Source organism: Pseudophryne corroboree, chromosome 2 (assembly GCF_028390025.1).
Source record: "Pseudophryne corroboree isolate aPseCor3 chromosome 2, aPseCor3.hap2, whole genome shotgun sequence".
In the NCBI taxonomy this organism is placed as follows: domain Eukaryota; kingdom Metazoa; phylum Chordata; class Amphibia; order Anura; family Myobatrachidae; genus Pseudophryne; species Pseudophryne corroboree.
The window spans coordinates 576543824-576569678 of NC_086445.1; the positions used below are offsets into that span (position 1 = coordinate 576543824).

The window sequence follows — 25855 nt, forward strand, 5'->3', positions numbered from 1 at the left end:
ACCTGAATGTGTATAAATGGACTTCAGGGTAACCACCTGCTTGCGATCAGCAGAATCCCTGAGGGTAGCCGTATCTTGGGAAGGCAGCGCTACCTTTTTGGACAAGCGTGTCAAAGCTTTGTCCACCCTAGGGGATGATTCCCACCGTATCCTGTCCGTTGGCGGGAAAGGATACGCCATAAAAATCCTTTTGGGAATCTGCAGTTTCTTGTCTGGAGATTCCCAAGCTTTTTCACATAACTCGTTCAGCTCATGTGAGGGGGGGAAATTTATCTCAGTTTTCTTTCCCTTATACATGTGTACCCGCGTGTCAGGGACAGGGGGTTCCTCTGTGATATGCAAAACATCTTTGATTGCAATAATCATATATCGAATACATTTAGCAACCTTTGGCTGTAATTTTGCATTATCATATTCTACATTGGAGTCAGAATCCGTGTCGGTATCCGTGTCAACTATTTGGGATAGTGGGCGCTTTTGGGACCCCGAAGGTCCCTGCGACATAGGTACAGGCATGGGTTGACTCCCTGACTGTTCCCTAGCTTCAGCTTTATCCAATCTTTTGTGCAATAAATTTACATTGGCACTTAAAACATTCCACATATCCATCCAGTCAAGTGTCGGCGCCGTCGACGGCGACACCACATTCATTTGCTCCTCCTCCCTTGAAAAGCCTTCTACCTCAGACATGTCGACACACACGTACTGACACACCACACACTCAGGGAACCCTCTTATCTGAGGACAGTTCCCCCACAAGGCCCTTAGGAGAGACAGAGAGAGAGTATGCCAGCACACACCCAGCGCTATAATAACCCAGGACAAAAACACAATATTTATGTTTACCCAGATAGCGCTTTTATACTCAATCCGCCAATTATGTGCCCCCCCTCTACTTTAAAACCCTCTTGTCACCGTGATCTAAGCAGGGGAGAGTCAGGGGAGCTTCCTCTCAGCGGTGCTGTGGAGACAAAATGGCGCTGGTGAGTGCTGAGGGAGAAGCCCCGCCCCCTCGGCGGCGGGCTTCTGTCCCGCTCTAAAATACAAAACTTTGGCGGGGGCTCGTAGGTATATACAGTGGCCGGCTGTGTATACCCATCTTTTTCCAGGAGAGGTTTATTTGCTGCCCCCCCCCCCTGCACCCTTACAGGGACACAGTATGTGAGGTGAATGGGAGCAATGGCGCACAGCTGCAGTGCTGTGCGTTACCTCAGTGAAGAACATTGAAGTCTTCTGCCGCCTCTGATGTCTTCTAACTTCTCATACTCACGTGGCTTCTACCTTCAGCTCTGTGAAGGAGGACGGCGGCGCGGCTCCGGGGCGGACGGCGAGGATGAGACCTGCGTACCGATCCCTCTGGAGCTATTGGTGTTCAGTAGCCTAAGAAGCAGATCCTTTCAACTCACGGAAGTAGGTCTGCTTCTCTCCCCTCAGTCCCACGATGCAGGGAGTCTGTTGCCAGCAGGCTCCCTGAAAATAAAAAACCTAACAAAATGCTTTCTGTCAGAAACTCAGGAGAGCCTCTGAAAAGCACCCAGTCTCCTCTGGGCACAGTAATCAACTGAGGTCTGGAGAAGGGGCATAGAGGGAGGAGCCAGTGCACACCCAAATCCTAAAGTCTTTCTTAAAGTGCCCATGTCTCCTGCGGAGCCCGTCTATCCCCATGGTCCTTACGGAGTCCCCAGCATCCTCTAGGACGTAAGAGAATATTATTTTTTCCCCTCCAGATTCTACACACAATACCCCATAATGACATCGTGAAAGGTTTTTTTTTGAGATTTTTGCAAATGTATTAAACAATAAAAAAACAAGAAATCACATGTATGAAATCATAAGTATTCACAGCCTTTGCCATGAAGCTCAAAATTGAGCTCAGGTGCATCATCCCTGAATTTTGAGATCAGGATGCATCATCCTTGAGATGTTCCCACAGCTTAATTGGAGTCCACCTCTGGTAAATTCAGTTTATTGGACATGATTTGAAAAGGCACACACCTGTCTATATAAGGTCCCCACTTGACAATGCATGTCTGAGCACAAACCAAGCATGAAGTCAAAGGATTTGTCTGTAGACCTCCGAACACAGGATTGTCTCGAGGCAAAAATCTGGGGAAGGGTACAGAAAAATATCTGCTGCTTTGAAGGTCCCAATGAGCACAGTGGCCCCCATCATCCGTAAATGAAAGAAGTTCAGTACCACCCAGACTCTTCCTAGAGCTGGCTGGCCATCTAAACTGAGCGATCGGGGGAGAAGGGCCCTAGTCATGGAGGTTACCAAGAACCCGATAGTCACTCTGAGAGCTACAGCAGTCCCCTGTGGAGTGAGGAGAACCTTCCAGAAGGATAACCATCTCTGCAGCAATCCACCTATCAGGCCTGTATTTTAGAGTGGTCAGATGAAAGCCACTCATTAGTAAAAAGGGTTCTGGTATGAATGGTCAACATTCGTTAGGTCGACCAATATTGGTCGACATAGACATGGTCAACAGAGTAATGGTCGACTCATGAAAATGTCGACGTGGATTTTTAAACTTTGGTGTCTTTTTTTTTTCTTTTCTTCTCCGTAACGTGACCAGGAACCCCAATTAGTGTACCGCGTCCCCTAGCATGGCTCGCGAGCTGCGGGCAGGATGCCTTGCCCTGCTACCGCTGCGCTCGGCACAGGTTACCGTTTCCAGTCGTAGTCCACGTGGATGGTAAAATATGAAAGTTAATTAATTTTTTCTTTCTTTAAAAAAGCATGTAAACCATATGTCCATGTCGACCCTGTCAATGTTGACCAATAGTGGTCAACAGTAATATGTTCGACCATCTAAACGGATACCAGTAAATAGCACATGGCAGCCCCCCTGGAGTTTGCCAAAATGTACCTGAAGGACTTTTAAGACCATGAGAAGCAAAATTCGCTGGCCTGATGAGATGAAGATTGAACTCTTTGGTGTGAATGCCGGGCGTCATGTTTGGAGGAAACCAGGCACCGCTCATCACCAGGTCAATACCATACCTAAGGTGAATCATAGTGGTGGCAAACTAGTCAGGTTAGAGGAAAAGATGAATGCAGCAATGTACAGAGACATCCTGGATGAAAACCTGCTCCAGAGCGCTCTTGACCTCAGACTGGGGCGACTGTTCATCTCTCAGCAGGACAACGACCCTAAGCGCACAGCCAAGATATCAAAGGAGTGGCATCAGGACAACTTTATGAATGTCCTTGAGTGGCCCAGCCAGAGCCCAGACTTGAATCCGATTGAACATCTTGGAGAGATGTGAAAATGGCTATGCACTGAAGCTTCCTGTCCAACCTGATGGAGCTTGAGAGGTGCTGTAAAGAGGAATGGGTGGAACTGCCCAAAGATAGGTATGCCAAGCTTGTGGCATCCTATTCAATAAAACTTGAGGCTGTAATTGCTGCCAAAGGGGCATCAACAAAGTATTGAGCAAAGGTTGTGAATACTTATGTACGTGTGATTTCTTAGGGTTTTTTTTTTCCTGCAGCGGTTTAAACGGTGTTCCGCAGGGAATACATTGAGGTGTAGAGCGGGATCTTGAATCCAGAGTCACCATCAGGCAGAGCTTTGACTGTCCCAGGATGCATTGGGGCCTTCTCTATAACCGCCTCCAGGCACTGTGTGAGCTCAGTTTCGAGTGGTGCCTGCAGGCAGCAGGTCACTGCACTGGGCAGCCCTGAAAAAGTTGTAGACTTCAAGGGACGCGGCACTATTATGTCAGGGTGACATCAGTGCTGCGTCTCGGTCACCTCCCAAGCGGCGTTGCATCCTCCCGCGGCTCAGATCCCCGGGTACTTGCGGCGGAGATTCTCTGGCTAAGGCACACGGTCGCAGATGCTCTCCTGGTTCGCGTGGCTGCTACGAAGGGAAGAGGTAAGAGGGTCCCCCAAGCGGAACCCGCCACTAAATCATGTTCCTGTCCCAGTCTATGGAGATGGACTGTGACGCTACTGTGGACACTGTTACCGAGCAGGGACCCCACTATATCCACCAGGGCATAGGAGTGCAGGTCGGATGTACGAACGCCCCTATTGATAATGTTCTGTAGTACCGGCGGTGAGAAGGGCAGTAAAACTCTGGAAGCTCCTGTAATTTTCAAGGCATGCTTCAGAGGTTTACTTGAAGAGGAAGTATTGTGTGATGGTCTGTGTACTAAATGCCGTACACCTCCCAGTCAGCCTGCAGCTTCTGTAACTACAATGGAGCCACCCTGGGCTTTGTTCACTACCCTCCTGGGGACTCTGGTGGACCGTTTAGCCCCCTATAGGACCTCCGGTGCCACTGCAACCACAAATTGTTCCTATAGTAAATCCGCCTTAGGCGGAAAGTTTGTCTACCCAGCTGCAACAGTTAAATCAGTCTTTATTTAGACCGAAATCTACCCCAGGTCACTCTCGTGTCTCTGGGTCCTCTAAGCGGGCTGCTTCCTCCTCACAATCCACTAACCTCTGTTTCATCGGATGAGGAAGGGGAGCATACGGTCCTGTCAGACTCTGAATCATGTGTTACTGATGAAGATTCTGCCTTCCTGGTTGATGTCCCTGACCTGGTGGATGCTATTAAGCAGATCCTACAACTCACTGAGGATGAGGATTCCATTACCGTGGCCAAGAAAACAGAAGGTGGGTAAAACTGTTTTACCCCATTCTGATCCATCTCGTGGACATCAGGAAGGAACCCTGGTCTACCCCATGTAAGAAATTCCAGCTCCCTAAACGGGCTTTGGCTCGCTATTCTCTCCCTGCAGAGTTATGTCGTAAGTGGGAGAACCCACCGCCGGTGGATTCTCATGTCACCAGTCTGTGTGTCGTCTACGCTGCCTGTCGCCACGGTCACCTCCCTGAAGGAACCGACAGATAAGCGTGTGGAGGGATGCCTGAAATCTATACATTCCCTCGCAGGGGCCGTTCATAGGCCCACTATAGCTGCCTCTTGGGCAGCAAAGGATATTGAGGCATGGGTTCAGGTGTTAGAGGATGAGCTGCCCGAGGATATTTCTGACAAGGCCAGACAATGCCTGTCTCGCATATGCACTGCCCCCTATACATTCAGGAGGCGCCCTCTGAGGTTGGATTGTAATGTCAGCCAAAGCGTCATCCACGTCTATCCTTGCTCGCTGTATACTGTGGTTAAGGTCGTGGAAAGTGGATTTTGACTCCAAGAAGACCTTGGAGGTACTTCCCTTCACATGGGAAATTTTGTTTGGAGAGGACCTGAATAAAATTGTGTCTGAATTAGCAGCTGCTAAGACTGATCTCTTTCCTCCTATTAATCCTTCTACACAGAAGGTGAAGACTACCACTTTTCGTTCCTTTCGACCTCAAGGGAAAGCTAAGGGCCAGTTTTACCCCAGACAGTCTCGTGCTTCCAAGATCACTAAGCCCAAGACGAAAGAGTCCTGGGCAGCCCGTCTGCCTGCTTCAAGACAAGCAAGCCGCATGACGGAGCGGGACCCAAGGGTGGGAGGCCGAATTCTACAGTTCGCCCAGGTCTGGTAAAAGACCACTTCAGATGCTTGGGTACTGGAAGTTGTCTCACAGGTACGCTGTCTCCTTCAAGAGACATCCCCCTCACCAGTTCTGCACTATGGTACTCCCTTCGGATCCGTTGAAGGCGCAAGCTCTACAAACTGTGGTAGGTTCCCTGCTGAGCACAGGAGTGGTTGTGCCGGTACCTCAGTCCCAGAGTTGCAGAGGCTATTACTCAACCCTGTTTCTTGTACAGAAACCCAATGGGTCCTTTTGGCCTATACTCAACCTCAAATCACTGAACAAATTTGTAAGGGTAGCCAAGTTTCCTATGAAAACATTGCGCTCTATTGTGCTGGCGATGGAACCTGGAGATTACATGCTATCACTGGATATACAGGATGCTTATCTGCATATTCCTATTGCCATAATGCATCAGCAGTTCCTGCGATTTGCTATTGCCGACAGTCACTACCAATTCCAAGCTCTGCTGTTCGGACTGGCCACGGCTTCTCGGATCTACACCAAGGTTACGGCCATGAAGATTGCGCATTTACGTCACCGGGGAGTCTGAATCCTGACATACTTTGTCGACCTACTGATTCTGGTGAGTTCCCATGATGTCCTCCTCAGTCATCTAGCACGGACAGTGAGTTGCTTACAAGCCCGCGGATGGCTGATCAATTGGAAGAAGTACTCGCTGGTCCCAGCTCAGAGCATGGTGCACCTAGGGGGAGCTTCTGAACACACAGAGTCAAAGACTGTTCCTGTCTCCAGACAAGGTCCTGAAAATCCAGGACAGGATAAGACACTTCATCCGTCACCCCAGAGTGTCAATTCACTCGGCGATGCAAGTACTTGGCCTGATGGTGGAGTACACTCAATTTCATTCCCGTCCTCTTCAACGATTCATTCTTGCCAAATGGGACGGCCTGCCTCATCGGATCAGATCCCAAAGGATCCTGTTGACTCCGGAGGTTCTTTGTCGCTGACCTGGTGGCTGCAGGACCAGCAGTTGAGCAGGGGCCGTCCCTTTTGGATCCCTGACTGGGTCCTCCTGACGACGGATGCAGTCTGAGGGGATGGGGAGCAGTGTTGGAACACTCTTTTCAGAGATGGTGGTCCAAGGAAGAGTCACTCCTCCCAATAAACATCCTAGAGCTGAGGGCGGTGTTAAATGCATCATCACCCGCCCTGCCTCTGGTATGGAACAGACAGGTTCAGGTACAGTCAGACAATGCCATGACTGTGGCATACATAAACCATCAAGGCGGCACTCAAAGCCGCATGGCTATGAAGGAAGTGTCAAAAATCCTTTGTTGGGCAGAATGCCATCTGCCTAGTATATCGACAGTGTTCATTCCGGGTGTCCTGAACTGTGAAGCGGACTACCTCAGTCATCAGGATGTACACGCCGGAGAGTGAAGTCTTCATTCGGAAGTCTTTCAACTCCTAGTGGACATGTGGGGTCTACCGGACATAGACCTCATGATGTCTCAACACAATCACAAGGTTCCGTCTTCGGATCAAGGACAAGGGATCGTCGGGCAGCATTTGTGGGCGCAGTGCCAATTCCATGGAACTTTCGGCTGCCGTACGTGTTCCCTCCAGTGTCACTCCTGCCCAGAGTTCTACATAAGTTCAAACAGGAAGGAGGGATGCTGCTTCTAGTCGCCCTAGCGTGGCCCAGAAGGCATTGGTTCTCAGAAAAAATGGAGGATATCTCCCAGCGCTTAGTTTTATCGAATGAGTTCTATAACCTATAAACTATAAAAGTGATTTAGTAAATACCAATAATCACACAGTCAAAGAATTAAATAAAATACATTTCTTTTATTAAAGGTAAGATATGGGGATTTCCATAGAGGATATCTTTCACTCCGTTCTAGAATACTAAAAAATTTTTTACAGTGATTCCTAATACCGGTATACTAAAAATAATAAATTAAATTACCAGACAAACAACACAAATAACATGTATAGTTAGTGATACGCTACCCTTAGCGATTTACTCACTAAACGTCTTAGATGTTATGATCACTAAAGGGTGATTCTTAAGTCCCAAGAATGTATAAATTTCCCACAAGGTGAAACTATTTGTATCAAAAAGGCAGTCTTTGTAAAGCTTCCATTCAGGCCACAATTTCCTGGAGCCAGTAAGCACAGTTTTCTTCAGGTATAGCCTATGGAAAGCCACTTACTTCAAAAGCCACGGAGAAACAAACGACGGGTGTCTGCCGGCAGACAAAGATTCGGTGTCTCTGCAATCGACTAGTTTCGCCTGTCTCAGCAGGCTTCCTCAGGATCTGCAGGGTTTATTTGGTTCTCAGACCTGCAGGGTTTATCGACGGAACATCCCCTTCCTCAACGACCAGACCTCCTCGTACAGGGCCCTGGTCTCTACCCAGACCGGGACAGACTGGTTGACGGTGTGGCTCTTGAAGCATCACTCCTGAGAGCCAAAGGATTTTCGGAGGCGGTTATTCAAACGATGTTGAAAGCCCGTAAACTGGCCTCCGCCTGGATTTATTACAGGGTTTGGAATTCTTACTTCACCTAGTGTGCTGAGAAGAATTGCGATGTCCATAGATTCAGAACTTCCAGAATACTGGCTTTTCTGCAAAGAGGCATGGACTTAGCTCTTCGTCTGGCCTCCCTCAAGGTTCGTATATCTGCCTTGTCGGTTTGGTTTCAGAGAAAGATTGCCTCTATACCTGATGTTCAGACGTTCATTCAGGGCGTCATTTGGATTCAGCCTCACTATGTCCCTCCTGTGGCTCCATGGGATTTGTCTGTTGTACTGAATGCTCTGCAAGAGTCTCCTTTTGAACCTCTTGAACCTTAAATGGCTCACAGCCAAGGTCCTGTTCTTGCTGGCTATTACTTCTGCAAGACGGATGTCGGACTTAGGGTGGACAACAGGATAAAGCACCTTTCTCCGGCAGGGTCCACAGGTTATCCACAGGATAACAATGGGATATGATGAAGCGACAGGGTATTTGCACCAATCGGTCAAAGCCTTTCCGGCCTCCCAGCATGCAACGGGCCCATCCCCGCCTCCTTGCTCAGGCAAATCAGTTTTTTTGTTTGGTGCGGCAGGAGGCGGACCATGGTCAGAGAGCTGCTGGTTTTTAGCAGCCCTAAGCTTTCTTATTTTTATAGTTTTACTTATTTTTTTGAGTGATCTTTCTAAACCGTGTCTTATACGTACCTTAGAAAGAGTCGCTCCAACAACTCTTTGCCGGGTCGTGCCAACGCTTACCCACGAGTACACTTTTGTTTCGGCGGGCATCTGTGTCGGCTATACTAGCAGGTCCAGCAGACGTTACCAGGCTGTGGCCGGAGCACGGGGAGAAGGTAAGGTATCGATTCCGCTTAGAAGGAGAATACGTACACAGCCGCACTGTTTTGGGAAGGAGACCACCTCGGGTGCACCAGCGCTAAACCTAAGGGATCAGAGGCTCCAGGATTAGTATGAGGCCGCGATCCCTAGGGTTGATGTCAGCAGTGGGGAGTCAGATGCTCTCCTGGTAGCCCCTCCCCCCGGTTCATGACCAGTTTCCTCCGAGTCTCCCACCATGAACTGTTTCCCGCTTCCGTCTCAGACGCTGTATACGTAGGGGACCTAGTCGCAGCATAGGCAGCTGTGTGACTGGTGCGTCCATGTTCACCGAGTGTCTGTGTTCACTATACGTTCATGGAGTGGCAGTGTACACTAGTAGCGTCTGGATCCTCAGCGTTCGCTAACGTATTGATCGGTCCTGGAAGCAAGGCGAGTCTCCCTGTATCCCACTCTGAGTACGGGTTATACAGCACTGAGTCTCTATCTACTTTTTTTTTTTTAACTTTTTATACCAGGAGAGACAAAGAAAGTATACAAAACAGATTCAATTGTACAATAAAAGGTGTAAACCAGTCTCCGTGGAGTTTTTATTTTTATTTTTTATTCAGTTTACAGATAAACAAAGAAGTCCCGCAAGAGGGTACACATTGCGAGGGAGAAAGAAACAAGGAAGAGCAGGGTGGAAGAGAGAAAAAGGGGGGGGGGAGCAAGGGGAAAGTAGAAAAGGACAAGCACCGAAACAAAAGACAGGGCCGATCTTAGGCCATAAGGAGAAAAGTACACCAAAGATGATAATATATAATGCATAAACATACCAATATAGATATAGGTATACGAGTCAGGCATTGGTCAATAACTATCGAGTATTGAGAAGAGACGGATGGCGTCCAGAGGGAGGATCCAGGAACAGTATGGCTAGGTATATATAGGTGGCATGAACAAAGGAATATGTCGCACATCAATGTGGGGGAGACATCATGAGCAACCAGGGGCCCCAGACGAGTTCAAATTTATGGGGACAGTCATGCAGATAATAAGCGATCTCCATATTAGCCAAGAAGCAAATATAATTATTCAGGGCAGAATAGTAGGAGCAGCGGAGGCCTTCCAATTTTTAGCGATTAATGATTTAGCAGCTACATAAATATGGGAAAACGATTTATTTAGGAGAGGGTCAAGATCTGGGAACGGGCGAGCCAATAAAAATACCCAAGGGTCCAGTGCGAGCCCTAAGCTAGAGAGGGATTTCAGCATATCGAGTACTTTATTCCAGAACCTGGCTATATGTGTGCAAGTCCACCAGATATGGAAAAGAATTCCCCGCTGACCACATCCCTGCCAACAAACAGGAGTAGCAGAAGGGAACATCCTAGACAATTTGTCCGGGGTGTAGTACCACCGATAATATAATTTATAGGATGTCTCCTTGAGTCGGGTAGAGAGAGATCTTTTAGCTATGCCCTCCCGTACCTTCTCCCAACAGGCATCGTCTGGTGGGGGACCCAGGTCCCGCTCATGGCTAGTCTGCGATCCCGAGGAAACTCCAACCAACATAGTATAGATCAGTGAAATTAGCCCTCCACCTATGGGTTTTTTAATACATAGGGATTCAAATGAGGTAAGCTCCCGTAATACGTAAGCTTGAGGCAGGGAGAGAAGAAAATGTCGGATCTGAAAGTATTCAAAAAATAGGAGGGGATAGGGAGGAAAACTTAAATTTGATATCATCTATCGACACCCCAGTGGTCTTGGAGAGAGAGATCATATACCACGTGAACCCCAGCGCTAAACCAGGATGTGAAACGAGAAGATGAAATCCCATCGGGGAAGGCTGGGTTGTCCCAGAGGGGGGGGAGTGGGAGGAGGACAAATTGTATTCCTGAGAGATTTATGCCAGATAGGAATTTTAGAGAGGGAAAAGGGTTCGTTAGAGTGAGCTGATACGGTTTGCTCTATCTACCTTTTGAGTACGAATAGTTAGATAAGTGCCTATTGCATATGAATCTGTAGACATTTACAGTTTCTTTCGCATTTACGTCTGAATACGTTAGATCTGTTTAAAACATGATGCAGTAATATGTTCTACTTGAGATGTAGCTGTAGTGGATGTGCTCATGTTGCTTATTACACTAATGTATAACATGTGACTGACTGCTAGTGCGATTACTGACTTTACTATATTTCTGACAGTTTGTTTATTCCGATCCTCAATGCCGGTGCATGGGTAGGGTCGGATTGTATATCACTTTAAAAAAAAATTAAAGTGATTACAGTCACAAATTGTGTAGTACACTGTGGATGTGTTGATTATTTATCATGTCTAAGAGCGGCAAAGGTGAGGAAGGTACACTCACAGCAACACCAATACTCATCATGTTTGTCTTGCAAAACTGTGTTATCCTCTCAGGATCTGGTTCAGGATGGTTTGTGTGCAAATTGTTTTAGCTTTCTTCAGGGGTTAATGAAAAACACAAGGCAGATTCAGGTAAAGATGAATCCACCTTGGGCTATGTTTGCACAGACTTTATCCAGTATAGCTGAACGGATAATTCCTCCAACTCCTGTACCAGGGATAGGTTACACTATTAACCCTTACATGCAGCTCCCCACCTATGGTGTATCACTTCCAGCAGCAGCTTCTCAAAAGAAACAAGCTGATAAACCGGTGGTAATTTAATTTTCACCTTCACAGGCTACACATGATTCAGATGAGGATTCATCGGAAGATGAAAGCTCAATGAATTCTACTTTGGCATACGAAGAGGAGGACGGTCTCAGCTCAGTGGATATAGCTGAGTTAATTAAAGCAATGAAAGCAATTCTATCCTCAGAGGATTCAGCAGAGCCTGTGTTAAAAACCAAGGCACCTGTGTTTAAACGTCCCAAAACAGTTAAAACCGAGTTTCCAGGGTCAGATCAGCTGACAGAAATTATGGAAGAGGCTTGGGCTACGTCCAATAAGAAGTTTATAATTCCTAAGAAATAGAATTCTAATTATCCTCTTCCATCTGGGAATTGTTTAAAAAGGGAGGTGGCTCCTAAAGTAGATACTCGTGTAATTCGATTAGTGCGAAAATCTACATTATCTTTGCCTTCAACATCTTTAAATGATGTCACGGATAGGAGATTGGATGGTTTTCTGAAAACTATTTTTTCCCTGTTTGGGGCAGTCATAAGGCCAGCCATGGCTTCAGCTTGGATGGCAAAGGCAGTGGCTACCTGGGCTGATGCATTGGAGGGGGATTTTTCTATAGCTTCTAGAGAGCAAAAATCCCATATAGCTCATATAAAACAGGCTGCAATTTTCCTGGAAGAAGCAGCATTGGATATGGGTACTATTGCCTCCATGGCATCAGCTTCAACAATAGCTGCTCACAGAGCAGTTTGGCTACGTACGTGGAAAGCGGATTCAGAATCTAAGAAGGTTTTGGAATCTACTTTTTTCTGGAGATACTCTTTTTGGTAAAGAATTGACAGATATTCTGGAGTCAGAAGCAGACTCCAATAAGGTCAAGTTTCCTTCCACATACAATTTCAAACCTAAAGTAACGGCTTTTCAGTCTCAAGGAAAAGCTAAAGGAAAAAGTGATGGCAAGCAGGCCCAATACAAGAAGTCTGGTAAGACTAAAAAGCATTGGGCTACCAGAGGACCGGTTGGGAAGACAGATAATAAACCATCAACCTGAGGGTGTGGGCCTCCACCTGGTGTACCCCAGGGTGGGGGGGCTGACTTCTGCAGTTTGCACAAATCTGGCAACAGTCTACAACAGATGCCTGGGTGCAGAAAGCGCTAGGTTATACTTTTGCCTTGAAGAAGTACACTTCTCGAAGGTTTTTTTGTACCAGCCCGTCTCGGGTAGAGATGAAGGCCAGGGCTTTGTTAGAGGCAGTTCAGAAATTGCTTCACCCAGGAGTAGTCATTCCAGTTCCTCCTGCACAATGTGGACAGGGTTTTTACTCCAACCTGTAGTACTGAACAAATACTTTTGGGTACCTCGATTTCACATGGAGACGTTATGTTCCATCATTTTGGCCATGGAACCAGGGGATTATATGGTATCCCTGGATATACAGTATGCTTACCTACATGTTCCTGTAGCACTGTCCTATCAGTGCTATCTCAGGTTCGCTATCCTCCCAACAGCATTTTCAGTTCCAGGCCCTACCTTTTGGATTAGCCATAGATCCCAGAGTATTTACCAAGATTATGGTGGTAATGGCAGCTTATCTCCACCAGCAGGTGTTAAGAATATTTCCATACCTCGACGATCTTTTAATCCTGGCACAGACGCAGGAGTTGCTCTTATGTCATCTGCGACAGACAATAACGTGTCTGCAGAACCACGGGTGGCTCATAAACTGGGCAAAATCGTCTCTCAACGGATGACTCAATTGGGGGCTGTACTGGATTCAGGTCTTCAGAGAGTAAGTTTACCTCTGAACAAGATATCCAAGGTCCAGTCAAGGATTCAGTCAAAAGGTATCCAGTCACGCAGCAATGCGGGTGATGGGTTTTGATGGTATCAACGTTCGACATAGAGTATGCACAATTCCACTTGAGGCCTTTGCAGCGTCTGATTCTTGCCAAATGGAATGGGTTGCATCAGACAATAAAATCACAGACCATGTCTCTTACGATAGAAGTAAGGTCATTAGCCTGGTGGCTACAGATATCCCATCTGGACAAGGGGAGACCCCTTTGGATATCAGATTGGGAAATTCTGATGACAGATGCCAGCTTTCAGGGCTGGGGAGCAGTGCCAGGAAGGTTGTGTTTTCAGGGGCAATGGGCCAGGGAAGAAAGTTGCCTGCCAATAAATATATTGGAACTTCGGGCCATATACATGGATGTACTCGTTCAGAGCCATTTCTCACGTGAACCTGTCAAATCAAGAAACGTAACAGGATCCTTCCCATGCGGGCAATGCAAGGCCTGCCCACAGATCCAAATAACTGACAAAGTGAAGGACAGACTGGGACAAGATATCCCCATATGACATTTTTTCAATTGTGATACACAAGGAGTGGTCTATTGTCTAATTTGCAGTTGCAATCAATGGTATGTGGGCATGACCACAAGGAAGTTCAAAACCAGAATCCTTGAACACATGGGTTCCATCCGAAATGCAGTATCAGATCTGTTGAAGGGCAAAAAACTGACGGCAGTAGCCAGGCATTACCACGCTCAACATCAAGACTCACCATGTGAAATGCGCACCTTTGGACTCGACAGAGTCCATTTAGGCATACACGGGGGGTGATCTTGGCAAAGAACTCTTAGTGGAACTTCAAATTGGGAGGCCTCAAACCATCGGGTCTTAATGAATATATCAATTACAGCGTGTTCCTGTAATCCACCTAGACCTCCACCTTTCTTCAGCCATAATGATACCTAGATTACTCCATATTATAAATCTAGTTACATACTTTTGTTTATACCCCACATTGCTTTCCCCGCATAGTATCCCCATATTTATAGGGACCAGTCCACACTAATATCTTCCTTTAAACCATCTTGTTACCCTCACAATTTCAGCCCTCTAGTCCTCTCTTTTTCACCACACATATGACACGGTCCCACTGCACATACACCACATTATTGCACCACCTCTGGCTTTACTTATTCTGTGCATCCAGATTTACTGTATGTATACACTCCAGTTTCACTCACTCACCTTTTATGTCATCATTTCTTTTTACTATTTATTGTATTCAGCCCCACTTCACTCACATCTCACTTCACCGTTTCCCTCACTTCAACCATTTCCACCCAGTTCGTCCTCATACCCCGTAACCCTGTCACCACTATTCCCCACTACATTCTCGACACACCTTTACAGCCCTAACACACACAGAGATGTACTTATCACTCCCGATGCCGGTACTCATAAATTTAACTAAATGACAGTAAATTTTTTAACGAATTTTGCACTAGTATTAGAACACTCATGGCACTAGTACCCAATTTTTGAAAATCACCTGTTTGCATACATTTGTCTCTCCTAATAACATTTACCTACACATTTCTTCATATATCTGTCTTTCCAAATACCATTTATTTATGTATCTGTCTCTCCACATCCCATTTATCTATACAGACATTACAGGCCATTTATATTAAATCCTCTTCTTTCCATTAATCTTTGCAACTTATTATAATGCACACACAGTACAGATACTGCAAAAGATTTGATTGAATATAACTTGCATCACAAAGCCTTAACAGTCGTACTGACAATTGTCCTTTTCGCTATCTGCTACTAACTGCAATAATTGTAACCCATGTACAGCCTAGCTTACACTCAGGGCAAAAGAAACAATCTTTTTATTCTTTGCAACAAATGTAATCCATTTATAGCCTGTTTCACATTTAGGGTAAAAGAAACAATCCCCTTCTTTTATCTGCTACTAATTGAAATAAGTGTAACCTATGTATAGCCTGGTTTATACTCAAAAGAAACCCTCATCTCTATATTTATCATAGGTCACGTGCCCCCTTTAAATGTCGCTACAATTCTGCCATTTCATTTCTTTAAGTAATCTCTCTCCTTTTTTCACATTCTTTCAGAGATTAGTAATATGCACATATCAAACTCATAATACTATTGCACACCCATTGTTGAATGTTGTCATTTTTATTTTTATATAATTTTTTTTGCTCCATAATTGTTTTTAATAGACACTTTTCTGTTTTATTCCTATTTCAATGCGATGGACTCCTTGCTGAAGTCTAACCCGGTCTGAATATAACTGATTCAGCTGAACGACCACGGCTGTGCAGCAATCCAAAATCGAGGGACACACACCCCCACTGATTGGACACCCTCCGACTTTTACTATGATAAAACCTGCAGGAGCCCACTACGCTACAGGAAGTGACCAAGCCCGACAGACGGGCGAAACGCATCTTCAGATCTCTGGCTGTCCGGGACCACCGATGTCTCCAACTACCTGCCTGTGCCTCATCTCTCTCCAGTACAGCGGCTTCCCAGCACCTTTGAACCGGGGTACACTTCAGCTGTGCGGCATCTGACGATCCTCCGGGATTTTGACAGTCACGGGTAATATCTGTTCACAGAGTCACCCGTGTTTTGCACACGAACCAGTCATTACACGTGCAATTTCTGCCGCCTCATGTCTGTTTACAACAATTAATCAACTCCTGATTGGCCTATTAGGGCCATAGTTTGTTACTACTAGAAGGGTGCTTTCATCACTGATACTTATTATTATTTGTCAACAGTACTTCAATACTCGGTGTATTACATCTATTCAAACTACAGTGTTACTCCAATCCGTCCGGCCACACTTCCGCGTCGCCATCCAGTGATGGCACGCCGCAGGCGGGTATCCATAGCGACCAAGCAAACATCTGCTGTGTCACCTACGGAAACAATGTGAAAACAAAAACAGTGATGAGACAATAATACAGTGAAATTAAAAAACTTGGTGCACATGCAACAATTAAGAAACTGCAGGAACTGCATATAAACATGTATTTAAATGACATCTAAGTAATAAATATAAACCTACAATGAAAGAAAATAAGCAATGGGAATAGGTGGTAATACACACTTAGGGACATGTTAAAGGGCCTATGCATTATATTAAAGGAAACACTGCAAACCCAGGTTCTCATTGAGCCCCCTGGGTGACAGAGTTCCCAATTTATAAATCCATCTGGATTCCTTTTGTAATAATGCCCTATCCCTATTTCCACCCCTCAACATGCAGGGAACATGATCTATAAGGATGGCTCTAATACTAGCTACACTATGACCAGTTAGCATACAGTGCCGCGCAAAGGGTTGGTCACTTTCTTTCTTTTCAAAAGCTTTCTTAATGGCACTCCGATGGAGAGCCATTCTCTGGCGGAACTGCCTAATGGTCTTGCCAACGTATGCAAGACCACAAGGACACATGAGGAGATACACCACATGAGTCGTGGTGCACGTCAGCCAATGTTTGATAGGTATTTTACAACCTGTAGATGGATGATTGAAAGAGATGCCTACTGTCAAAGTGTTACACGTCGCACACCCCAAACAACGAAAACATCCATTTTTGGTTCTTAAAAAATGGGATTCCCTGTTCTTAGCCATGTCTGTGATGTCTAATTTCACAGTGTGGTCACCAATATTCCTCCCTCTAGTATGGCTCGGCAACAAAGCTGTATTGGCCATAGAGGACAGGGCCCCATCAGTCTGTATGATGGGCCACGTCTGTTTGGCTTTCTTCACCACTTTTTTACTCATAATGGTATGTTTATTAACCCAGGGGAATACTTCCCTAATGTGTTGCTTACTGTTATGGCTAGATTCCAAAACCTGTTGTCGGGTCATGTCCAAAACCCGTCTTTTGGACACCTCAAGGTCCCCTATTGGGTAACCCCTTTCAACAAATTTGTACTTCATCCTATCTAGTGCCCTGCAAGTCTCCTCTGGATCGGATGTAATCCTCCGCACACGCAAAAATTGCGAGTACGGTAGTCCCTTACGCAAAGGGGCTGGATGGAAGCTCTGGTACTTTAATACGGTACTATCAGTCGCTTTAACATACAAAGAGGTGATCAAACGATCCTCCTTGTTGGTTATGGTCACATCTAAGTAATTAATAGCATCCTCATGGATAACATAAGTAAACTGTACTGCATGACGAGTTCTATTATGGTTATCCAAAAGAGAGATGAGTTTTTCCCTAGGACCCTGCCATAAGATGAGCAGGTCATCAATATAGCGCCTGTAGTAGAAGACATGCATAGATACCTCCGGGTCCAAGGAAAACATTTGACATTCTACCTGGTACATAAATGCATTCGCATACGATGGGGCCACTGCCGACCCCATTGCACACCCTGCTAATTGCAACCAAAATTTACCATTGAAAACAAAATAATTTCTACTGAGTACTCTATCCAACAAGGACAAAAAAAATGCAATCTCTGGCCCTTTGTAATCAGGGTTATTCTCAATCAATGACCTCACTGCCTCCATACCTGCATCATGCGGGATGCAGGTATAGAGGCTAGTGACATCAGCGCTGCACAAGACCAGCCCCTCAGGTAATGGACCCAAGTCCTGTAGCTGAAGGAGCAAGGCCGTGGTGTCTTTAAGATAGGAAGGTATTGATTGCACACAGGGGTTAAGATACACATCTAAAAAGATGGATATAGGATGATATAGAGATCCTCTGGCCGACACAATAGGGCAGCCAGGAGGATCTATCAAAGTTTTATGAACTTTGGGGACGGTGAAGAACAATGGTGCTATGGGGAAATCAACTGTGAGGGCTTTTAGCACTTGTACTGTAATAGTCCCCTGTTCAAAGGCATCTTTCAACATAGTATCCAACTCATTCTTGAATTCCGTAGTAGGATCTTTAGTCAACCTCTTGTACACGGCAGGTTCATTCAGTTGGCGCTCACATTCCTTGACGTAATCACCCAAGTCCTGCACCACTGTAGCCCCCCCTTTGTCCGCTTTCCGGATCACTATGTCTGTCCTACTGGACAATTCCTTTAATGACGCCATCTCTTGTCTTGTCATGTTGGGGTATCCGGAATTAACTATTCAACGGTTACCCTCTGTCTCCAACATGCGTGTAAATGTCCGGATGGACGGATTGAGACTTGGTGGGTCAAACTGTGATCGGGGGGCAATCGCCTGTAGTTGCGCTGGGATGGTAGCAGTAGATGGTCCAGGTGTCTTGTGATTAAAAAACTCCCTCCTTCTCAGGGATCTGTTAAGATGGAGCATCTCAACTTTCCATTCAAGTGGGTCAGGGATATTTGTAGGGACGAAGGATAATCCCTTAGCCAAAACTTGATAATCCATATCTGAAAGAGGAGTGGAAGATAGATTAAAGACGGATTCTCTCATGGCCTCGGTGGCTTTTGCCCTGGTGTCCCTTTTGGTTCTGCCTCGACCTCCACGTCCTCTCCCGCGTCCTGGCGTTGGCACGCGGTTGGAATGGGTTTGAATGACCCGGGGGCCTTGACCTAAAGGGAGCTGAGAATCAGATGAAGGAGTCATCTCAGGAGCATACTCAGAATCACTTGCTGATGTGCTAGCTCCCTGTTGCTGTTCTCTCCGTCGACGTGATTGCTGACGACGGTTGGGGTATTGACGATCCTGACCAGGTCGTGTGCTTCCTAACCAAGGATAAACCTGCCTTTGCTGGTAATCCCTCTGGACTGTGAGGCGTTTATCCTTCTTGAAGCGCACTAGCTCCTGACGATATTGTTCCAGCTGGGCTCCAAGCTTGGCTGGCCAGTCAGTTTGAACATCTGATGAAAGACTCATTTTGTGTTCAGCCTCAAAGGACTGTATCTGTTCCTTAATGATGTTCAATTACCTTGTAGACTCCTCCACAACCAACAAAATGAGGTCCATGGAGCATTTGTTCAGGATCGCAACCCACCGGCAACAAAAGGTAGAATTGTAGCGGCCTATCGTAGGTGAGTTGCGAACCCTAAACCCTCGAGGTATCAAATTACTCCGATAATAATCGGACAATGTAATTCCGTGGTACAAGAAGTCAACTTCTCTTTGTTTCATTTTTAACCATTTTTTAAATAAGTCCTCATTGGTACTCTTCAATGGCTCATCCTCCAAACGCCGCTCAACCAGAATGGCTTTGGCTTCAGCATCGGAGAAACTGAGGCGCTCCCGTGCATCACGGTGAATTAGATCTAATGCTGCCTCCAAATCAGGATTGATATCAGCCATAATGGTGGGCGTGTGGATATTAGGGGCCAGGCGGAGAGAGCGTATTCCCACTGCCCAAAAGTTCTCAATGTGATGTGCACCAAGATACTGCTAAAATGCAGCCAGTACGACTGCAATGAAATGTCATCACAGACATGGCTAAGAACAGGGAATCCCATTTTTTAAGAACCAAAAATGGATGTTATCGTTGTTTGGGGTGTGCGACATGTAACACTTTGACAGTAGGCACCTCTTTCAATCATCCATCTACAGGTTGTAAAATACCTATCAAACATCGGCTGACGTGCACCACGACTCATGTGGTGTATCTCCTCACGTGTCCTTGTGGTCTTGCATACGTTGGCAAGACCATTAGGCAGTTCCGCGAGAGAATGGCTCTCCATCGGAGTGCCATTAAGAAGGCTTTTGAAAAGAAAGAAAGTGACCAACCCTTTGCGCGGCACTGTATGCTAACTGGTCATAGTGTAGCTAGTATTAGAGCCATCCTTATAGATCATGTTCCCTGCATGTTGAGGGGTGGAAATAGGGATAGGGCATTATTACAAAAGGAATCCAGATGGATTTATAAATTGGGAACTCTGTCACCCAGGGGGCTCAATGAGAACCTGGGTTTGCAGTGTTTCCTTTAATATAATGCATAGGCCCTTTAACATGTCCCTAAGTGTGTATTACCACCTATTCCCATTGCTTATTTTCTTTCATTGTAGGTTTATATTTATTACTTAGATGTCATTTAAATACATGTTTATATGCAGTTCCTGCAGTTTCTTAATTGTTGCATGTGCACCAAGTTTTTTAATTTCACTGTATTATTGTCTCATCACTGTTTTTGTTTTCACATTGTTTCCGTAGGTGACACAGCAGATGTTTGCTTGGTAGCTACGGATACCCGCCTGCGGCGCGCCGTGACGTCACTGGATGGCGACGCGGAAGTGTGGCCGGACGGATTGGCGGGCGGCTGCGCCGCGAAGCAGGTGAGTATGATCTGCACTAATGTCTTGTTTTGCTCTCTATATAAGTATTTCTTTTGTTTTATGTGGCTTGTCTAGCCCTGAGGACGGGGTTAGGTCCCCGAAACATGTTGGCCGTATTAAAGTGACTTATCTTATTTACGTTGCTGAGTCTGCATGAGTGCTGCCCATATCACCTTTTATATATATATATATATATATATATATATATATATATATATATATATATATATATATATATATATATTCCAGTACATTTATCCCAGCCACAGTGTTGCCTTTCTTTTCCTGCTCACGCATTGGTGGCTAATTCTCAGTCTCCCTTGAGCTGCATCATCTTTTATTATATCTGAATTATTGTTATATCTGAAATCCTCCTCCAATTTACTATTTGATATCTACATCTGATATATTATATTGTACATAGATATTTATTCATACGCAAAGACCTGTACTATTGGAAGCTCTTTTTTGTACAAACATCTTTGTCCACTTTTCCTGATCTTTTCTTACTTTTACTATCTTTTGGGACTCTCCATTGATTCAGGGTTTTCCCCTGTCTAACGGTGGCAGCAGATACCCTTTAAGCTTTTGGACTCAGTACTGTCAATCTCTGTCATCTAAGAATATTCGTGAACTCTCATCAGTGATTCTAGAGCATAAGATTATTGGTTACATTTTCTACTATCATACCACACTGGAAACGCCCGATCCCACCCGATGTTGGAAGCTAATCAGTGTTGGGCTGAGTCAGTACTCAAGTGGGAGACTCTTGGGGAATACTCTGTTTAGTAGAATATTTTCGGACGTTCATGTTCAATGTCTAACACTGACAGCAGATTCATCTTTTGTATCTAACTTTCTTTCTACCTCTCCTTCAACACAAGTAGCAGGACAATTAGTACCATCTTTATTTCAGGTAATATTCACAGCTATCACTGAGGCTCTGAGTGTTCTATAATCTAAATAAATTTAAATATATTATTTATATTCTCTCTCAGGCAGACATTTGAGTCAAATCTGTGGATTCATTGTATACTATAATTTTGATCTAGCCTAGACAGCTTGGCCTGCAACCATTATTCAATATTAATATTGGCATTATTGATTCCATTACTACTTCTTTGTTCTTTTTTTTCAATTATGTATCCAACTACTTTGTTTTATTTTATTTGTGAAATGAATAAAAAATTAATGATTTTATTAATTATCTTATCTTTAATACTTTAAGATCATTTAAGAGTGCACCCACAAAAGTCTTCTTTTCTCCTTTTTTGTTGTGCGTTTTATTTCTGACTCAGGGTTCACCACCAAATCTAAGATTGATTAGAAAAGATTGCATTTTTTCGCCTTATCATTGTATTTTGGTACTTATAATATCTAATTTATACTTTAACATCTTCCTGTGCGGTGTACCCCCTATACACTACTGCCAATAAACATATTGGAACTTCTGGCCATATACAAGGCACTGATTCAGGACATTCTTCGGGGGAAATCAGTCCAGATCCGCTCGGACAATGCGACGGCAGTAGCGTACCTCAACCATCAGGGAGGAACTCGCAGCCGAAAAGCGATTGAAGGAGGTAAGTCACATACTAAAGTGTGCAGAACTTCATCATCCAGCCTTGTCCGCAGTGTTCGTTCCGGGAGTCCTAAACTGGGAAGCGGACTTTCTCAGTCGACATGCCATTCAGGCAAGCGAATAGTCACTACACCCGGAGGTCTTCCAGACTCTAGTAGACAAGTGGGGGTTGCCAGAGAGAGATCTCATGGCGTCCCGTCTGAACAACAAAGTTCTCGCATACAGGTCAAGAACATAAGATCCCACAGCGATCTCTGTAGATGCCCTGTCGGTGAGATGGGACTTTCATCTGGCTTATGTGTTTCCTTCAATAACCCAGGGTGGTGAGAAAGATAAAGCAAGGGAAAGGTGCCGTGATACTAATAGCTCTGGCTTGGCCCAGAAGACATTGATACACAGATCTGCAGAGGATGTCGATGGATTTTCCACTTCTGCTCCCTCAATGTCCAGATCTACTGATGCAGGGTCCTTGTTATCACAGACATCTGGATCAACTGTCTTTGACGGCGTTGCTCTTGAAACCTCTATCCTGAAGTCAAAAGGATTCTCACAACAGGTAATTCAAACTATGCTCAGAGCAAGGAAACCTTCCTCAGATCTTAAATGGTTGACAGCTAAAGTTCTCTTTCTACTGGCTATGGCGTCAGCTAGAAGAGTATCAGATTTAGGGCATTATCATGTCGTTCTCCATGTCTGATTTTTTTATCCAGATAAAGCAGTTCTCCGATCTAGATCTGGGTATCTTCGAAGGTGGTGTCTAAATTCCACCTTAATGAAGAAATTGTAGTCCTGGCTTTCCAGGTACTGGGCCTGGATCGCTGGACGTGGTCTGTGTATTAAGGATCTACCTATATCGTACCAGTGCCATCAGAAAGACAGATTCTCTCTTCATTCTCTACGGATTTCACAAGAGAGGATGGCCTGCTGATAAGCAGACACTGGCAAGATGGCTTTGGATGACTATTTCAGAAGCACGTTCTCAGGCTGATCTCCCTGTTCCGGTTAATGTCTCTGCTCACTTGACTCGTAAATTAGGTCCATCATGGGCAGCACAACGTGGTGCTTCAGCAGAACAGTTATGTAAGTCAGCCACATGGTCTTCCATTAACACATTCATTAGACATTATGCCGTGGATACCTTTGCCTCTCAGGACGCTGAATTCGGGCGAAGGATTCTCCTGTCCAATCAGGAGCGTCCCCACCACTAAATTGCTTTGGGAAATCCCATTGTTATCCTGTGGATAACCTGTTTACCATGCCGGAGAAATATACGTTAGGAGAAATACCGTTATCAACGGTAAGTTCTTACCATAAGTCAACAGGATCCACAGGGATCCCACCCTGACGCACCTGATTTGAGGATCCTTTTACTCACTAACCTCTTCCTTCTTGTACGGAAGGGTGTGTTCGTGTGTTCTTATCGCCTGATTAGGGCTCTGTATGATGCTCCTGCCTTGATCTTTGGAATACAACTGATTTGCCTGAGCAAGGAGGCGTGGATATATGGAGGGCCAGTTGCATGCTGGGCGGCCTTATAAGCTTTGACCGATTGGTGCAAATCCGCTGCAGCTTCCATCATATCCCATTGTTATCCTGTGGATCTTGTGGACTTAGGAGAAATAACGTTATCAACGTTAAGTTCTTACCATAACGTATATTTCTCATATTCCACCAGGACCGGGCAGTTCTACGAACTCTCCCAGGTTATTTGCCTAAGGTGGTGTCATCTTTTCACCTTAACCAAGAGACTATGATTCCGCCCTTTCTCTTCGGATTTGTCTCCCAAAGAACGCTCTTTGGATGTGGTTAGTGCTCTCCGTATATATGTGGAGAGGACTACCTCTGTCAGGTGGTCAGATTCCCGTTTTTGGTTTGGTTTTCACAAATGTGGCTGGCCTGCGAATAAGCAAACCTTGGCCAGATGGATTAGAATGGTGATTGCACAAGCCTATGCGAAGGCTTGACTCCCAACTCCTGCAGTTAATGCCCATTCTACTCTGTCTGTTGGACATTCTTGGGTGGCCTGCCGTGGCGCGTCCCCAGAACAATTGTGCAAGGTGGCTACGAGGTCCTCAGTGAACACATTCATTAGGTTCTATGCCTTTTGATACTTCCGCCTCCCAGGATGCTTCCTTTGGACGCCGGGTTCTCTTGCCCACAAAGGCGTTCCCTCGAGGAACTGCTTTAGGACATCCCCGATGTATTCCCTGTGGAACTCAGTGTACCCCACTGCAGAAAAGGCGAGTTATGGTAGAATTACCATGGTTCTGCGGGGTACACTGGGTTTCACAGGGCGCCCACACTGACACACCTAGCTTCTTTGGGTTGTATGGTATTAGCTGCTGGTACCCTCTCCTGTCGTGAGATTGTGGTACTATGTGACTAGCATCTGCCTTCTCTTTTACTGCTCCTGCATTGGACTGGTTAACGAAACTGAGCTCTCAGTGTCTGGAAGTGGGGTTATAGAGGAGGCCCCAATATATCCTGGGACAGTCAAAGCTTTGCCTGATGGTGCCTCTGGATCCAAGATCCCGCTCTACAACCCAATGTTTTCCCTGTGGAACCCAGTGTACCTTGCAGAAAGAGTGAACCATGTTAAGTCTACCATAACTATCGTTTTTTGTTGTTGTTTTTTTTTTGGGGAGGGGGGTTATTACTTTATTAATTTTTCAAATGAACTTGTGATATACATCGACAGCTCAAATAAAGAGACTTTAGAGTGCGAAAATAATGCATCACTATTGTTAAATATAAGTATAGCAAAATCAACATATGTTATAAATGACAAATAATCAGACCATAGGTAGAATACCGGTAATAAGAGGCTAAATAAAAGGAAGAGATTTATCACTATAGAACTAAGTGAATAGCCATGATGCAACAAATCTAATGATAAGAGCGCCGTAGAAAGTATAAAATTGTATTAATGATAGAATAAAGAGTAGAACAAGAAGAAAGAGAGGAAGAAAAAGAAGAGAAAAGGTGGGGGGAAAAGGCGAGGGTTACGCATCATATAAGCCAATTATTATAAATTAAGCAAAATTATGAAGAATGCATGTAAAATTAATCCATGAGCAGAGTTCCAAGAAAATAATTATGGCAGACCAACGCTAGAGTTAAGCCAATTTGGGTTTTCAAATAAATTGTTGTTCCGAAATCGGGTAGTAATGTCCAGTGTGGAGATATAATGGCCCCATTTGCGTTGAAACCTGTGCAAGCTAACTGACGAAGTTAAGACTACCGATTTCTGGTCAAAATAGACAAGTTGGAGTTGCATTTGTTGAACTTCCGCTAAGGAAGGGGCTGACTTTGAGATCCAGTGTTTTAAGATCGCTTTTTTTGCAACTGTAAATATTATGGTGAACATAGGTAGTAAATGCCTGAGAGCCGTTTCTGTTCCATAATTGAAAATTAATGCAAATACAAGCACGTGGGTTCGGCACAAAAGACACAGAAAAGCTACGTTTAAGAAACGCATATATTTTGTTCCAAAAACGTATCTTCGCACAACTCCAGAGACAGTGAAACAATATGGTATGGGATTATCTACATTTAGGGCAGAGATCTTGGACATTGGAATCAAATCGCGAACGGATATATGGAGGCAGGTAGGCTCTGTGAACTGTCTTTATATGTACCTCCTGAAGATAGGTGGAACTCAGGCGTTTCATAGTGGAGTTGAGGTGAGTTAGAAGAATATCATAAGAAGTCATTTGTTTGGATATCGGCTTTCCACTTCTTGGAGAGATGATG

The 25855-nt window shown here is 45.1% G+C and overlaps 1 pseudogene; it reads left to right on the forward strand.

Moving 5' to 3' along the window:
- The first annotated feature begins 21196 nt into the window (after positions 1 to 21196).
- Positions 21197 to 21315, forward strand: LOC135052038 (5S ribosomal RNA; annotated as a pseudogene).
- The last annotated feature ends 4540 nt before the right edge of the window (positions 21316 to 25855 follow it).